Genomic DNA, 16025 nt, shown 5'->3' with positions numbered 1-16025 from the left:
ATTTCTTAAAAAATGCATTTAAAATTTTTAATTAAAACAAATTTGGATGCCACCACCTGAACACTTCTTCACTACTTGTCAATTAAAAGAGCCGTTCGAACCTAATAGCGAGGAATGTTGTTTGCATTCGGTTGCTTACCAGCAAATGACCCCTTCACAATTTCTTGGGTGGCGAAGAGTCCTCAGCCACAGGACACAATTTACAGTCATGTTTTCATTCCTCCTTCATATTTCTTTTCAAAGTATGACCATAATTTGTGAAAAGGTCTTGCTATTTACAGACCTCATGAGCACCCGGATCTGTAGGGTCCATCACTGCCTAAGTTATGTGAAGTTGGTATGTTATCTTTTGTTTGGATGTAATGTTCCATAGCATTTTTCTACTTTACTTTCGTGGATTAAGTTATAACATTTCCTGCGAAGTTTCTTTGTCATGTTGCGCAATTTATGAACTTAGTGCTTGCTGTAATAGGTTCAAGTTGGCCTATTTATATGAGTTTAGTCTAACCATACTGTTTTTTAAGCATATTGTCTTTTACTTGAATTATGGAAATTTGATAAATTTTTGTAGAGATTTTTATAAATTTAAGTTGAAGTTATCAAATTTCAAGATTTTGGATGTCTCAAAATTCTTTGATAATGGTAAAATCTATTTCCACCCTAAAAAATATGATCTAAACACTAAATAATTTTTTTTAATTTTTTTTAACCCAAATTCCAGTCACTTTACCACTTTTAAGAGTCCCTGCAAATCCTCCCCTAAATAAACCAGTTCAAAAATACTCAGTTGTGATTTATCCTGTCTGGCCAGTTCTGTAACAGGGGACATTGAACAATCCTGTCTGGCCCGTCTTTAACAGTGGACATTGAACATGTGTTTATCGATATAGCGTTCTAAAACAGGAAAGCTAGTGGTTTCTCGATTGTTTAATGGCTTTGTTTGTTTCTGTGCGTTCTTAATGGGCAGGTTACTGAGTATGGACATAAAAGAGAAACCATGGGGTCCATGGGTTCTATTGGAGGTTGCATCGAGGCAGTTGCATGTAGGAATGATAAATCATTGGAGGGTGATAATATTTCCAATCCAGTGCCAATGTCCCCTTGGATGGCTTACATTCTTGGTCACCAAGAGGGCGATAATATTTCCAAGCCCATGACAATCTCCACGAGAATGGCTTACATTCTTGGTCACTATGTTAGATACACTAGGCCTTTACCTAGTAGGCACTGACTGAATTATGTCTATTTCATAGGAATATTTTGAAATTTGATGATTCAGAAAAGTCAGGTTCCAAATATAATACTTTTGAAATCTACCATTTACTTAAATTTGGTAAGCACCCAGAAACCTTACTTTTTATGTATGGCTCATGGGAACAAATTTTTTTAGGTTAAATTGAAGTTGTAATAAATTCGCAATTTTTAGTTTCACTTGTTACTTCACCAGTCAGCTGTCTGTTGGGTTTTTTCAGATGTTCGCTCAACATTCCATATGACAGGTGATGTAATCCATGAACATTCCCCTTCGTGAGTCGTTACGGGAAGAAACATAACCTTTCTGTTAGAAAAATAATCACGCGCAGTGTAAGGTATGCGCCTGTGTGGAGCGAAGGCAACCTGCCCAAACTCGTGGAGCAGGCTTGTGCGTTGGTGAACCCGACATGAATAGCAATCCTTGGATTGCTTGAGTTAAGAGCTAAGGGCTGAACCTGGAAATTGCGTTGGGTGCTGTGTATACGTGTGCGAAAGGTGCAGCTATTTTTTAATTGTTGCAAGGTGTTCTGCGTGCAGATCAAAAGGAGAACATTGCTTCAGTAGTTCTGTGGATCGAAGCCTGTGTTGATTTTATGCGAAGCGTTTCCCAGCCTTGAAAGGCGTTTTGGAATTGGACGCGTGTAGGGGCAGAACGTGAAGCCTGGAAAGAGCGACGAGGATAGTTGTCTAAGTGTTATAAGGTTGTTGCTCTGCTGTATTTCAGCGAACAAGATTTGCGTTGTTCCGGCAGTGATGAAATTTGCTTGGAGCGCTGTTGAACTCCATACCTTACAAGGAGTGCCGACGACCCTTGGAATCAAGTCAGTGCATAGACCTGTGTAGAGTGAGCGGCCATTACAGAGCTTCTTTGTTGTGTTTGGAAGAGGCAAAACATTGTTTAGCCATGTGACACAATTGCGGCCACCATGTGTAAGGAGTGGAGATATTGCTGTGAAGATTTGGCTATGTGGTAGAGTGATGGGTCAGCAAAGGAGATTCAAACAGTCTCCGAGAGAATTGAAACAGTTTAGGAGAAAAAAATAAAAAGGCAGAATAGTTTTGGAGAGAATTGAAACAATTGAGGAGAAAAAATGAAAAGGCAGAAGTTGTAGAAGAATATGAAATGTGTTTCGTCAATCTCTTGTCATTGAACCTATCTTTAATATGAATTAATTTGAAGAATTTGAGGAATTTGTTAATTTTTTTTTTTTATAAATCTAGAAAATAAGACCATTTGCCTGGTATTTTGTATGAATTTAGTGAAATAGGTAATGCAAAAATGTTTTGAAATATTCTTGAAATAAAATATAACATAGAGTAGAGTAAAAAAGTTAAAATTGATAAAAATGTTGACCATAGATTAACATGTGATAGTGATTAAACTCCCTGTAATGCCATTTTTAAAAATAAACTAACCATTCTTATTATGGTTCATTAAAAATGAAACTGGTTAATCATACCCACACCACACCATGTTAATCATTTATGAAACAATGCTCTTTCATACCCCACACCATGCTCGTTGTTTCACAGTAAAAAAGCGCGTGGTAATTGCCTTCCCCAAAAAAAACATGTTTTGCTAAAGAGATAGAGAGGAGTTTTACGGCGGTAATTTTTTTAAGCAAATTATCTCATGTTTTTTAAAATACTTATTAATTCAATAAATTATCTCGTTTTACAAATATTTTTTTGAAAATTACTTATTCAATTCAATATATTTTCACTAACCACGTCCTATTGGTATTCATCTCTCGTCACAAATAATAGTGCTCGAAGCTGATGTTTCTCCAAAAGAAATCTTGTAGATAAGTTGTTCATCGCCTCTTGCCTACGAAGTAATCGATCCAGAGTTATACAATCTATCCAGATTTAGCTCGTAGCTTCTCTTAATATAGCATCGTATTTTACCTCCAACCACTTAACAAGCCTATGATTATCACATTTCGGGACCTATGGCATGACCCGCTATATGTAGAATGCGGTAATAGTATTTGTTAAGTGTAATATTTTTTCCTTTGATATGGTTTAAATGAATACAATTTATCCATAGTATTTATGGAAAATTGTGTAGATTCACTATTTTATGCAATGTATTAAAGTATAAGATAAGAATTTACTTCTATTTTTAATTAGCGGAAGTCAATAGATTAAAGAAAACAATATGAACAAAAAGAAGATAAATCAATGGCACATAACACAAGATGTATGTGGCGAAAACCACTCCTCAAAACCTTGCTATCTCTATTGCATATATCATAGATATGAGTGAAGATACAAAGCTTGTTCTTACTAGAACAATTCTGCATAGTATGCTCAACTCTCTCAACTCATAAGTGATCCGGATCTTGGGGGGAGGCCCTCAAGATCTAAAAGATTGAAATGGATCTTAGGGGCCTCCCCCAAGATCTGGTAAAAAAAATGAAATTGCCAGAAAAAACAGAGTAAAATGTTAAATAAACAAAACCACAAAGAATTTTTTTTATTAAAATGGAGAATAATTGTAAGAGCTACATTGTGGCGGACAAATTGTCATTTTACAAAAGGTGACTTGTTACTTATAGTATTTTTCAGTTACAATACCACGGGTCAATTCCATGGGCAAATGAATACCATGGGTGGATGTTACAATACCATGGGTCAATTCCATGGGTGAATGAATACCATGGGTGGATGTCATAATACCACGAGTCAATTTCATGGGTGAATGAATACAATGGGTGGATGTCACAATACCATGGGAAAATACTATGGGTGGATGAATACCATGGGTTGATGCCATTTTCCATTCACATCATTCCTCGCTCTTTAAGAAGCAATGGTCCCCATTGCGTGAAGTTCCCTCCTAAGAAGCTTTTGTTGAATATGAAGAGCCACTGAAGAGAATTGTTTTATGTGGTTAACCCATAACCATGATGAACAAAGATCCGAGGATAGAGATACCCTGTAATGCCTGTGACCAATTGTGATACTAACAGTTTGCGGCCTAGCAAACAGACTTCAGTGACAATGATTTTGTGCGGTTGACCCATAATCGTGATGTTGGTTGTTGATGAAGTAGCAGGTGCCTACATAGCCTGGGGTGGGAAGGCACGTCATAAAATAACCTAAGCCGAATGCTGCTATGCAAAAACTAATGAATGTGAAGCAAGTGCCTACTAAAGTGGGGTGGGAGGGCACGTCTCCAATGGGAACCCGCTCCGAATGCTACTCCAGAATTAAAATGGACATAACTCGGTCAATATAATTCAAAATATTTATTATAACTTGTTTTTGGAGCAGAAGGACCATTTTGCATCTTCCCATATGTTGGAAATCCTTATCTTAACAGTCTAGAATCTTTGATTCGCGCTGCAATTTTTTCCACCATCACAAAAGTTCTAAAAAAATAGTTGATTTTAAATGAACGATATCTCCCACATCCGAACTCTGATTCGACCTTTTTTTTTAAATTTGGTGATTTTTCAAAAGAAACTCAGATCTATAATTCTTTTTCTAAAATTCTGCACAAAAAATTCAAAAAATGATAGAAGAGTCATCGTCCACTAGTTGTCGTCAGAAAAAAAATTCTACAACATAGTTGATTTTAAATCTGCGATATCTCCCTCATCCAGACTCCAATTTGACCGATTTTTTTTTTTGAATTTTGGTATTTTTTCGCAAAGAATCCAAATCTGTTATTTGTTTTTGTAAATATTGTATCAAATGTTTCAGATATGATCTGAAAACTTGCCATGCAGAAAAAAAATTCTTGCAAAAAAATGAAAAAAGAAAAATTCTTCCTGCTTGGCCCAAGAAAGTGCTTTGTGGAGGTCGCAGCGCGTACCTGAAATTTGTTGAATATTGTAACAAAAATTTGAAACTGAAATATGCATCAACCCTCATTCCCATGGAATCATAACCTGCTCCGATACCACTGATCCAGATCTTGGGGGGAGGCCCTCAAGATCTAAAAGATTGAAATGGATCTTGGGGGGAGGCCCCCAAAATCTGAAGAAAATTGAAATTGCCAGAAGAAAAAGAGTAGAATGCCCAATAAACAAAACTACAAAGAATTTTTTTTATTAAAATGGAGAATAATTGTAAGAGCTACATTGTGGCAGACAAACTGTCTTTTTACAAAATGCGACTTGTTACTTATAGTATTTTTCAGTTACAATACCACGGGTCAATTCCATGGGTGAATGACTACCATGGGTGGATATCACAATACCACTGGTAAATTCCATGGGTGAATAAATACCATGGGTGGATGTCACAATACCATAGGTCAATTCCATGGGTGAATTAATACAATGGGTGGATGTCACAATACCATGGGCAAATACCATGGGTGAATGAATACCATTCGTAGATGTCACTTACAATACCATGGATGGATAAATACCATGAGTAGATGCCACTTACAATACCATGGGTAAATTCCATGGGTGGATGAATACCATACCATTTTCCATTCGGATCAACAAGCTAGCTCTTGGCCAACACTTAGCCAATTTTGCAGATCTTCAAGCCCCTAAACTCTTGCGTAATTCCTAGGATGAATAATCCTTATTTAAAGGGAATTCATACTTCTAAAACTCCGCAATCCAAACATAGGATCAATCTCTGATGCATGCATTATATTTACACTCCAGTAAATAATACCACTAATAATACATTGTCCCTGCACTCTAGTCTCAACTAGGTCTTTCTCATAATCGACATGCATGAGTTTCTCATGAGGGAATCTTCAGTTAACTGGAGTAGCACTAGTGGATGACCAACTGACTGTTAGTCCTCTATTATTTCCAAAAATAATTTAGAACTAATTTAACTGAATTTAACTCAGTAAAATGAGTTATCTAATTTCATAAAACTTAGGGAGAACATAGAAATGACTTCAGAAAGACTTCCAACTCGAAATTCCTAAGCTAATTAAGTTAATTAAACTTAATTAACTATTTACAAGTTTCTATGAGAATTGAATTCGATTTTAATTCTCAGTTTAATTCAAGAACAAATTAAACTAGAATTTCTTGTTGCCATTTCTCAACACTTCCTCTCAACAAGAAAGGGATTATCAACTACCCTGATCCTGTCTCTGTGAAACTCAAATTTGCATCTTAACAATGCTTTTGTCAAAATGCCAGCATCTTTCTCCTCCGTGGGAATGTACTCTAACAACATAATCTTCCTCAATACACAATCTTTGAGATGATGATATCGGATATCAATATGCTTATACCGATCATGAAAAACTAGATTTTCAAAGAGTTTGATACAACTCTTATTATCGCAGTAAACCACATTTTGATCCATCTGTTGACCAAACAAACCAACTAGGATCTTCCTCATCTAGATGGTCTCACATGCTGCCCGACTCGTAGCCATGTACTCTGCCTCTGTCGAACTGAGTGCAGTCGATCTTTGTTTCCTAATGTACCAAGAAACTATCATTGACCCAATACTGAAGATCCCTTCTGATGTGCTCTTTTTTCGAATGGACTCCCTACCCAATCTGCATCGATGAAGACTTGAAGCTTCACTTCCTCAGTTCTTCTGTACCATAATCCATACTGAGAAGTGCCCATGAGATATCTCAACACATGCTTTTCCACCTTCCAATATAGCTTGGTAGGCCAAACCATCGCTTGACTAAGCTGGTTAACTACATAACACATATTCGGTTGTGTGTTCGCCAAGTACATGAGTGAACCCACAATATGCCTATAAACAGTAGCTTCCACTACTTCTCCCGAAGTAGCGTCCTCCTTCCACTAGTTACCTACTAGGGGAGCCTCCATGGTTTTATTGCTTTCCATGTAGAATTTCTTGAGTATCTCGTTGGCATACTTTCCCTGAGACACAAACAACTCCCCATCTCCCTACCATACCTCCATGCCAAGAAAGTAATGCATGAGCCCCATTTCCTTCATCTTAAAATCTCTTACAATGTCCTCCTTGCAATACTTGATCAGCTGATCAATATGAGATCATCAACATAAATTACAATGATCAACAGTTTACCTTCCACCACTATGTGGTACAGGTTTGCATCTGCTTCACTCTTCGTGAAGCCCAACTCGGTGAAGACTATCTATCTTGGTGTACCAAGCACGGGGTGCTTGCTTCAGCCTATACAATGCTCTCTTGAGGCGGCACACATATGACTCGTAGTCAAAGGTCTCAAAACCTTCAATTTGCTCTATGTACACATCTTCCTCAATCATGTCATTAAGGAAAGTTGCCTTCACATCCATCTGATATATCTTCTAACCCATCTGTGTTGATAGTGCAAATATAGATTTAATTGACGAGTACCTTACAATAGGAGAAAAGGTCTCATCATAGTCGATCCCCTCTACCTGTGAAAAGCCACGCGCCACAAATCTAGCTTTATGCTTCTCCAAACTACCATCTACATGTTTCTCTAATTTGTAAATCCAACAGGAGCTCACCACTAACTTGTCCTCCAGTCTTAGGACCACATCTCAAACACTGTTACGAAGTATGGAGTCATACTCCTACACCATGGCATCAACCCAAACCGGCTACTGAACTGCTTCCTTGAAGGAAGATGGCTCTATCACAACACATTCACCCATAAGAACCATGTATCCAATGCACCTCTTAGGTGACCTCTGCTACCTGCACTGAGAAGTGGGTGCTCCCACATTCTCCCATGCATCATCCAACAATCTGTTAGCCTCTCTAGTGCGCTTTCTTCCCTCTTTGGAAGACTTTGCTTGAGTTGATGTCTCCACTTCCAAATCCTTTGCATGTGGTTGCTCCACATCAATCTAAGGCTCTTCAACCTTAGGAGCTAAAAGCTCCTCATCTGCATGTAGCTCAAGCTCCCTCTCAAGGGAAACTCGTATGGCCTTCTCATCATCGAATCTAACATCATTGTGAACCACTGTCATCCTGTTGGTCGACAAGTACACCCGATAGTTGCGAGGTGTGTCAGTGTACCCCAAAAATATCCCCAACTCTGCTGTCAACTCAAGCTTCTTCCATGCATCTTTAGTCACATGGAAATATATTGTTGACGCAAAAATTTTGAAGTTACCAAGATCCGACCTCTTACCATAATAATCCTCCTCTGGTGTCTTCATCTCAAGTATGTGATGTGGGCTATAGTTCTGAACATAAATAATTGTGTTGCATGACTTAGCCCACAAGTGTAGTAGTAGGCCCTAATCATGCAACATCGCCCTCCCTACCCCGACTATGATTTTGTTCTTCCTCTCGGCCACACCATTCTTCTGAGGGTTATGGGGTGTTATCAACTCTCGTTTAATCCTTTCCACTACACAGAAGTTCTTAAACTCATTTGAGACATTCTCACCACCGTTATCACTTCGTAGATATTTAACCTTCTTGCGTGACTCTTTCTCCACCAATGCTTTAAACTCACAAACATTTGTGAAGGTTTGATCCCTTTTCTGTATGAAAAATATCCAGCATTTATGAGAAAATTCACACATTTGAATGGACTTGCTCTATAATAGCCTCTGCTCAACTGTCTCTATCGTGAAAGAAATACTTGGTATATTTTCCCAAAGTACACCCCTTGCATGTATCAATTTGCTCAAGCATACCTTTTGGAAGACCGATAGAGATTTTTTGCAATATCTTCAAAGACCTATGATACAAGTGGCCCAATCATATATACCACAAATTGCCAACGTCTCGGCTCTACACCCTTTCTGCTTTTGTGCTCATTAAATTAGCACACTTCTCTACCTCCAGTTTATAAATAGTCTTCATATGAATCCCTATCTTCTTTATTTGACCCATGGCTTTGTGTCAAAGGAATACCTTTCTTTTCGAGAAGATCACATCATAGTCTCTATCCTCAAGCATGGCTATGGATACCAATTTCTTCTTTAGCCCGGGCACATACATAACATGCTTCAAGGTGGGTGGAACCCCATGCTCCCTCTAAAAATTAATCTTTCCCAATCTAGTAACACTATACTTCCCGTCATCACCCATCTCGATATGCATCTGGAGATATTCTCCTCTAGGTCACTAGTCATGTGGAATGAAGCTCCACTGTCTAAGTACCATACACTTCCCATAATTAATGACACCATGCATGCAATGAGGAAAAAGTCGAATTCAAATTGAGAGGCCAAAGCCTCACCTATCGCGCCTCCTGAGGACTTCTTCTTAGACTTCTTGAGTGGACAATTTGTAGCAAAATGGCCCAACTCACGACAATGAAAGCACTTAACTTTCATCATGTCTTTTTTCTTACCTCCATGATAAGAATCCAATTTGGAATGGGAACCTTCCCCTTTCCCCTTCTTCGCCTTAATTGCTAAGGCAAAGTTCTCTTCATCATCAGTCTTTAATAAAGAGCCATCCCTGGTGTTCTTCCTGATCTCCTCCTACATCAAATCCAACAATAGTCGTTCCCAATCTGGTAGCTTCTCCCGACCATTGACAGAGTCCTGATAATTATGCCAACTCTTTGGGAGTCCTAGAAGAAAAAGACACACCATATCATCCTCGGCAATTGTGATTCCAACACTTCCAATTTCATCATGACATTGAGTGAACTTGGTCAAGTATTTTGGAATAGTCTCGGATTTCTCCATTTTGATTTTTTGAAGTTTGTCCTTCAGTACCAATTTCCTTTGGTCACTTCTTTTCTGATACAATTCAGCCAATTTTTTCCACATAGCATACAAAGTTTCCTTGCCATGGAGACTTGAGACAATGCGGTCTCAAACTCCCTCAAGGCTTATCTGCCTCGCCTTCGCCACATGCTTCTTCCATTCAGCCAAATTTTGTGCATCCGATGCAGCTGGCTTAGGAATTTTTTGATCAACGAATTCGTTCAAGCCATTATCCTCTAGCACAACCTCCATTTTTTCCCTCCAGGCTATAAAATTCGAGCTGCCTTCCAAGGCATACTCGAGCCGCAAACCATAGAACGCCATCTGCCGATCCTGAAGTATGTATTGCAAATTCGAATTTCACCTGTAACCCAAAACTCAAAACTTCGAAATCTCCTCTAGTATACTGTTCTCAGCTCTGATACCATGTAGAAAATCCTGTAGATTCACAATCTCATGCAATGTATTAAAGCACAGGGCAAGAATCTACTTATACTTTCAACCAGCAGAAGCAAATAGATCGATGAAAACAATATGAACAAGAAGAAGATAAATCAATGGCACATAACACAAGATGTATCTGGGAAAAGCCACTGCTCAAAACCCCACTATCTATATTGCATTTATCAGAAATATGAGTGAAGATACAAAGCTTGTTCTCACTAGAACAATTCCACACAAGTATGCTCAACTCTCTCAGCTCACAAGCTAGCTCTTAGCCAACACTTAGCCAATTCTACAACTCTCCAAGCCCCTAAACTCTTGCGTAATTCCTAGGATGAATAGCTCGTACTTAAAAGGAATTCATGCTTCCAAAAATGAGCAATTCAAACATAGGATCAATCTATGATGCATGCATGATATCTACACTCCAATAAATAATACCACTAATAGTACATTGTCCCTGCACTCTAGTCTCAGCGGGGTCTTTCTCAGAATTGGCATGCATGAGTTTCTCATGAGGGAATCTTCAGTTAACTAGAGTAGCACTAGTGGATGCATTAGTGCACCAATTGACTGCTAGTCCTTTATTAGTTCCAAGAATAATTTAGAACTAATTTAACGAAACTTAACTCAGTAAACTGAGTGATCTAATTTCCAACTCAATTTAAACTCATACTAGACCCCTAAAACTTAGGGAGAACATATACATGACTTCAGAAAGCCTTCCAACTCAAAATTCCTAAGCTAATTAAATTAATTAAACTAAATTAACTATTTACAAGTTGATATGAGAATAAAATTCAATTTTAATTCTCAGTGTAATTCAAGGACAAATTAAACTGGAATTTCTCGCTGCCATTTCTCAATGGTATTTTCCCATAGGATTTCCCTTCATTTTTCGAGGGAAAGTAATAAAATAAAATTTCTAGAGAGTCCATCAAGCCTATAAGAGGGGATAGGAGCTAGGCGTTTGGATCAATCTGAGTTATCTATCTATTTTTGTTTTGTTGAGAACTTGGCAAGGTCAATTCTAGTCTGATCCCAAGGACGAAAACCTCGTGGGTGAATTTGTCTAGTGGATCCATTGAGGGTCCACAAGTGTCCTTTAAAGTTTAGTTGGTTGAGTTTTTTGATGAGTAGTATTACATGCCATTGGCAAGGGTTTGTATGTTAATCATTCTGGCATGTATTATTTGCAATTATTAATTAAATAAAGTGGTTGCATTTCAGATCCCTTTGTGTTCTTGTTCTTGCTGAAAGTTTATTTTTCTTAATCATAACACTAAAGTGTGCTAGATATGTTAAAATTTTGAACGTTAGGGATCTTAAATTGGTATTAGAGTTGTGCATCCTGCTAGCCTGAGGGTTCTTGACAACAAATCATATTTTTATTTGTGAGATTGAAATTTTTTGTAGTAACTTTGGTGGGTTTCCTTTTCACCCTAGCCAAGAATTTCCATCTTCAGTGGTACTCGATATCACCCTGGTTGGTCCAATTAATTATTTTTGGGGACTTTCCTACAATCAATTTGAGGGTTTATTATCTTTCTTGCAGATTTATATTCAGAGGTGATTTATCCGAGATGAATGGTTTTAATGTTGTTCGAGTTTGCAGATATGTGAATTTTATTTGTGAAGACCAAGATCTAAATCTCCTAGCAGAGATCGAGCCATTTTCTCAGATTTGGAGACCCAATCCATTATTATTATTAGTGGCCAAGGATTAAATCTTCATCTACCGTGAACTCTAGTAGAAGGGGATGAGGTTTCTCACCAGATTTTGGGGTCACTTGTCATCTCAAGGTCGAGAGGCCACCCCTACCAGAGTTGTTCAATTGTGAGTTCGAGTCCGAGAGGCCATTCTCAACACTGTCAAGGCTCGAGGTTATACAACTTGGGTGAGAGGGCTAGAAGGCCGTATAATTATCACACTGCAAGCTTGGGAAGTCATTGGCATCCCCGATCTCGACAGCATAATGCCAGAAGTCTGCCACTTTATCAAGTGGAGATTGATCAACCACAACACAACGAAGAGGGTTTCACTGTACCCATCTTGTTTCATCCAGATAATTCCTTGGAAAATTTGCACCAGAGTGCCAACCACCAATTTAAATCAAAAGAGAAGCCCATGATAGGTTGTGGTAGTAGGCGGAGTCCAATTAGCTGAGTTTTGAATACCAGAACAACGAAATATTTTCGAGAAGCCACGTCGAGGAGTGGACACACTCAACAGTGTTGAGGATCGGATATCAAACAGTCAGTTGCAAACCGAGGCGTCAACTCTGTATTTTGGAGCATTGAGTCGAAAATCCCTTGCAGTCATTACGTGGAAATCATGCAGTGATTGTAAGGGCCGAGAAGTTGTCACACTATGGTTCGAACAAAGGGTTGAGCAGCCATTTCTTACAGAAGTATTGGTCATCCTCCGTGCACATCATCAGAGCACCAACATTATTTGTAGAGCCATATTGACAACACACTCATATTGGGAAGGGCCAAAGCACCATACAAACTAGGAAGGTCATGAACCCATCACTGAGGAGTACAAAAGGGATGCCGCTTATTGATCATTGTAGGGTGGAGTCATCATGCTTCATTGATAAGTTGTTATGTTGTGAGGGTTGGCACCTGGATCACTGAAATGTGTTTATCCAAACGCAGTGGTTGAGCTGGAGGTTATGGTGGAATTTCAGGGGCTGTAGATAAGGCCATTAATTGTGGGCAGTAAGAATAATGACTAGGTGAGGTCACGCTGCCAAACTTGGGTAGTGATTCGGGTAAGGGAAATTTGCAAGCCGTAGATGTGACTGCGGTCGCAGGGGCCAAGGAATGACATGACAGGAGGGTCAAGTGACGGAAACACGGTTAAATTAAAGTAAAGTTCAGTGAGGCACATGCAAAAAAGGGAAAGATGACTGCCAACTCTAAGGCCATGAGGAAATCCAGTAAAATTGGACTGATTTTCTAATCTGTCGAGGTGAAATATGCCAAACAGGGAGGTTGAAGATCGTAGCTTCGCAGCGCATCATTTTTTTTAATTACAAGGAGGAGCAACCACTGACAGGTATTTGGGATAATTTGTTTCATTGGACTGACCATTACACAACATACTTATTGATTTATTAGTAATATTATGCCATGTTTTATTAAAAAAAATTCCAAAGTACTGTAAACACTCTGCCTTCCAAAATAAGAAATTATTGCTTGACTTTATTGGTCAGAGCGTTTTGATGGCATTTGTGAGAGTTTTAACTTATTAAATAAAGGTATTTTACCTAGTGGTATGAAAAGAGCCAGAGAGAATGGAGTCAATTCGGGTAGAAGTTTGGATCACTGTTAACACCATAAAATCATAGACATATTTGTACAATCTAAAAGATGCGCAAAAGTTTCCAGCAAAATGCACAAGTGAATATTTTCCATCTGAAGACATTATAAAGATAAAAAAATTCAATTTCTCCTAAGGTCCAAAGTATATTGAATTTAAAAATTGATGTTAGCGTGAATTTTTCTTCGATAGTCGCGCTACGCAAGGTATTTTCTTCGAAATCCGCACGATCAAAGGAATGATCGACTCATCAATCCACGACCACTTCCCACACTTGGAAGATGGTTCCTTAATAGGATTACAGTCAAGGATAGTTGAATTCGAGTCGCCCTGAAGATATGCATCCCTCAATGGAATCATCTTTTCCTACTCATAAGTCATTATCATTCATGAACCAAGAGAGGGAAGATGGATTCAAAAAATTCTATACAAATAGGCCATGGGAGAACCAAAACATGAGACAATGTTATGTTGGCCAAATTTATATTAGAGCAAATATTCATTTCATTGTTGAAGCAGAAGACGTAGATCACCATTGTGTTGGCAAAATTGCTTCTTAGAAATCCATCACTCTAGTGTGGAAAGGATTTCACCATTGAGAGAGCCTTGATTCTTCTTGGATATAGCGGAGAAGCTTGCAAACATAGCGAAGAAAAGAATCTCTTTGTTGGGGACTTTGTAGCACCATTACTCAAAGAATTCTCTTCAAGTGTTTAGTATTCTACTATTTGTTTTCATTTCCTACCACCAGTAGTCAATAAAGGGAGCCATTCTCCATAATTATGTTGACTTTTTTGTTTCATTAAGCATTATTTGTGTGTTCATATTTTTGTTTTATTTTATGTTTGTGTATGTATTGTCTCCACCATTTACAATACTTTGTTTCTTCATGTTTGTCCACTGACACTAATCAAACTGCTTTCCTTTCTTTGCAGGGAACAACCTACTACTAAGAAGGTTTCTTTTGGTACACCATTGTTACAAAAACACTACAACAATATTGGTGACTCCACTAGTTTCTATTCTTTAATCTAAACAGTTGTGTTTGCAGGACCTTATCTCTGCATGATCAACTTACAAGGTGTTTAACATCTCTCTGGAATTTTTGCAGGACCTTTTGGACCTATTGTTGACCAAAAATATTGCTATTTCATTGTTTCTTGTCGATCACACAACTTATTCACATACAGATGTGCGGTCGTATCTATGCATAAATAATCCCACACAGTTTCCTAAAAGCTAAAAAACCCTTGTAATTTAGTGATCGACAACCTTTAGTGAATTGTCTTCACCTCTGAAATTTTTGTTTTATAGTCAGTTTAGATTACTTAATTGCTCTACTAATCACAATTAGTTGGGTAAGTATATTATATTTATTTTTATTTTCAATTCTCATATAGCTTAATTAGGGGGAAAAGTAATTGGTCAAATTCCACACATATTTTTCAACCTAGTTTGCTAGTTTTTGCAAATCACATAGCTTAATTAAGAAAGGAATAAGTGGCCAATCATCCACAAATCTTGTTACCAACCACGAATTTTTTCATTTCATTAGTTTTGGGACCAAGACTTAGTTTCATTATAGAAAGCAGGTAATATTTGCTTCCCTCGCGTCTTTTAGGTGAACCTGGGCTAGCATATGAAAGCCTTCTTAACACACTTTTGTTTTCCATCTCCCTTTAGTCACACATAGTGTAATAGGATAAATAGTAAGCAACCCATTATCTGCATATCATTTCATTTTCATGCAAGGAACAATTGAAATGTAGTGTAATTAGGAGGATATTGTAACAGATCACTGAATATCCACACCTTTTCACACTTTGTATCCTAACTTGATCACTTGCACATAATTACACTTCACACACTAAGCTTCTATAAGATTTGTATTAGAAGGAATCCAGTTTCTGGAGCTTTTGATACTCAGTTTATTTTAGCTTACATATCACACCATAAATAAAACTAAGACCCTTAAAAGAAACCATAACCTAAACCAACTAAATTCCCCACCGGGGGCACTGAAGAATTTATAGTTCAAGTTAGGACCATTAGGGGTAGGCATCCCATAAGACGCCATGGTCATGTTACATCTTTGAGACATAGAAGTTGAATTTTAAGGGAGCTTAAAATCCTTCAATAATCCGATGGAAAATAATACCCGAGCATGACAGAGAACTAACTCAGAGGGTGTTTAGATTAGGTTCAGTGCGTGCGGTACTATTTGGGGCTACCCAACCCATATAGTGCTCGGTACTGGTAACTGACTACTAAGAATATAAAAACTCGAATACTCAAGTGGGACAAAAGTACTTTAGTGGCCAAAATCTAGGGCATCCACCCATATAGGTGGAGGTATAGGAAGCACCAAAGCCTCATCCATTACCTTGGTTGAT

The sequence above is a fragment of the Pinus tabuliformis genome, chromosome 1_2 (assembly GCF_031772625.1).
Source record: "Pinus tabuliformis cultivar Carrire ecotype Pingquan chromosome 1_2, CPIR1, whole genome shotgun sequence".
NCBI lineage: Eukaryota > Viridiplantae > Streptophyta > Pinopsida > Pinales > Pinaceae > Pinus > Pinus tabuliformis.
Note: the sequence above shows the minus strand (reverse complement) of the source record.